Genomic DNA, 3,078 nt, shown 5'->3' on the forward strand with positions numbered 1-3,078 from the left:
ATGCAATATGAAGAAAACAATTTTCTAGAGCAAGATGGTAAACATTTTACCTATGTTTCATTCTAAAAGTTTTACAGATTTTGCTGCTGTATTTACATATTCCATGCTTTTTAAATTATTTTTTGTGTATCATATAAGGTAGAAAACCAAATTTATTTTTTGCATGTGGGTGTTCAATTGTTTATTATTTATTGAAATTGTCTTGGTATTGTTGAAAATCAGTTGACTATAAATGTATGGGTTTATTTCTGAACTCTCAAATTATTTTCCATTAGTTACTATCTCTATCATTACTCCAATATCACAAAAGCAGAGCTACAACAAGATTGAGTAAATTTTAAAATTCAAAAGTATGAGTCCTCTTATTTTGCTATTTTTTTTTTGTCAAGACAATTTTGACTGCTCAGAGTCCCTTGTATTTCCATATTCATTTTAAGCTCAGTTTGCCAATTTCTACAAAAACAGAGATTAGGGAATTTGATCTAATTAAGAAAAATCTGCAGGAAAATCTAGGTAGTATTGCCATCTTAACAACATTGTCTTCCATCCATGAACATAAAACGTCTTTCAATTCATTTAGATTTTCTTTAATTATTCCAAATGAAGTTTGTAGTTTTCAGTATACAAATCATTTTTTAACTCTATTATTATGTATTTTATTCTTATTGTTATTATTATAACTTACTTTCTTAATTTTTTGATTTTTCATTGCTAGTATATAGAAATATTATGGATTTTTGTATATTGCTAATATATCTTCTGTAATCTGTATTAGTCAGCATTTTTGTCACTGTAACAAAAAGACTTGACAAGAACAATATAGAGGAGAAATGTTTATCTGGGGCTCATGGTTTCAGAGGTCTCAGTCCAGAGACAGCCAATTTGGCTGGTTTGGGCGGGGGTGAGGCAGAATACTATGGGATAAGGGAGTAAAAAAGGAAAGCGATTCAGGACATGGCAATCAGGAAGCAGAGAAATCCAATTCCATTCACCAGGGACAAAATATAGACCCCCAAAGACATGCTCTCACCACACCTACGTCAACGTCAACTAGCCACACCATACATGCCTACAGTTACCAGTAACTCATTCAAGTGGATTAATGCACTGATTAGTTAAGTATCTCATAACCCAGTCATTTCACTTCTAAACTTTCTTGCAATGTCTCATACATGAGCTTTTGGGGGAATATCTCATTTCCAAACTATAACAATTGCCAAACACATTTATTTACTCTCATGGTTTTTTGGTTTGTTTGTTTGTTTTTTGTGGGTTTTTTTTTTTGTGTGTGTGTGTGATTTTCTTAAAATTTTTTTGTATACAAGATTATATCATCAGCAAATAATGGTAATGTTATTTATTCCATTCCAATTTGGATATATTTTCTTTCTTTCTTGACTAATTTCACAGACAATGAACTTTATTAATTTGAAGATATTGTTTTCTATTTCTTTTGATAATTTTTATCAAAATTATTATGTGGGTTTTTTATTTATCTTATGAATTTGATATATTAAATAAATTGATACTACATTGGCAAAATTTATAGCACCTGAATGTGTTGCTTTGAATGCAGATATTAACCTGCTTTACTGGGATAAAGTCTACTTCAGTGTTCCATTTAACATTTTTTAGGTGGTGTAGGACTCAGTTTGCTAATGGTGGAGAATTATTGAATCTGTTTAAAGATGTTGATGTATAGTTTTTTACCTTGTGATATCTGTGATAGCTTCATCTGTATGGGGGTAATATTGGCACCACGGGTTAAGTTGGAAAATGTACCATCTTCTTTTATTTTTTGGTTAGCCTATTACATGTCCCAACTGTTATCTGCAGTTTTCAGGAACTGCCAAGTTCAACTAATTGCCCCTTATTGTTTTCAAAAACAGCTCCAGGGAAAAGGATTTGCACTGGGTGGACTGAGTTGTGTAACATGAAAAGAACCTTCCTAGTTGAACCTTTTAAAGAACAACCAACAGGTCAAAGATTGACACTTTTCTGGAATTAAGGTTTTTGAAGGGCTTCCATCTCTTCTCTGGCCTCTCCAGTTGCTGCCAGATTTTCAGGGTTCATCATGATTATGGACTATTGTTTTTCAAGTGTGCCTCACAGTTGATGAGGAAATGTGGTTATAGGCAAATTAAAATGCCACAAATGGCAGTTTTGACAGGGAACAATGGCAGCAGCTGGGTCTGCAGGGGTGCTGATGACTATGTGGGAAAAGCAAGAGTTCTACCAGCTTCTGCAACATTTGATCTATACAAGCTGTATGGCGCAGATGCAAGTGGAAGAAATCTATGAAGACATCCCGGATCCTCATCCAAGTGTGAGGGCTGCAGCCTGGACTACATCTGGCTACAGATTTTGCACCTAGTTTCCAAAAGAAATTCCATGAAACAGTGATTGCAGTTTTGTTGCACACCATGGAAAATCAAGGTAATCAGCATGTGCAATCTCATGCAGTTTCTCCTTTTATTATTTTTATTGAAGACTGCCCCAAGTCATTGCTAGTACTATAATAGGATAGTATGGTGAAAAATCTACATTTCATATTGGTGATTAAACTTCAATAGTCAACTCCAAATGGACCTAAGTTAGCCTTGGGACAGCTTGTGACAACAATTGCCTCAGTTGCTGATAAAGTAGAAGAAAAATTTGTTTCAGGTTGTCATATATTTGCGCCCTCACTAAAGCACATTGTTGAGTTTGCTGTTCAGAAGGAACTCAAACATCTGAGAGGAAAAACTATTAGCCATGTTGATCTTGCCACTGGGAAGAAAAAAAAATATACAAAATGCATCAAATGTGATGCAGTTATTGTTGAAGACAAAAACCAGATTTGAATAATATGGAGGGTGATGACCCTCAGACCTCTTACATGGATTCAGTGTGGGCTACAATATGTGAAAATTCTTGGAAGAAATTTCTACCAGAACCTTTCACTGGTTATTGATCCTCTTATTAAAAAGACTGTTTCATCTAAACCTAATGTTGCTCTCTTAGACACACAAGATGTACAGAACACGAATTATGACAATGAATGGCAATTTGTAAATCTTGAAACCAACAAAGTTTTGA

General features: G+C 34.0%; 1 pseudogene; it reads left to right on the top strand.

Annotated features, from left to right (window-relative positions):
- Window positions 1–2,176: 2,176 nt before the first annotated feature.
- LOC101954455 (ran-binding protein 6-like) lies at window positions 2,177–2,374 on the top strand (annotated as a pseudogene).
- The last annotated feature ends 704 nt before the right edge of the window (window positions 2,375–3,078 follow it).

Source organism: Ictidomys tridecemlineatus, chromosome 7 (genome assembly GCF_052094955.1).
Source record: "Ictidomys tridecemlineatus isolate mIctTri1 chromosome 7, mIctTri1.hap1, whole genome shotgun sequence".
NCBI classification, from domain to species: Eukaryota; Metazoa; Chordata; class Mammalia; order Rodentia; family Sciuridae; genus Ictidomys; species Ictidomys tridecemlineatus.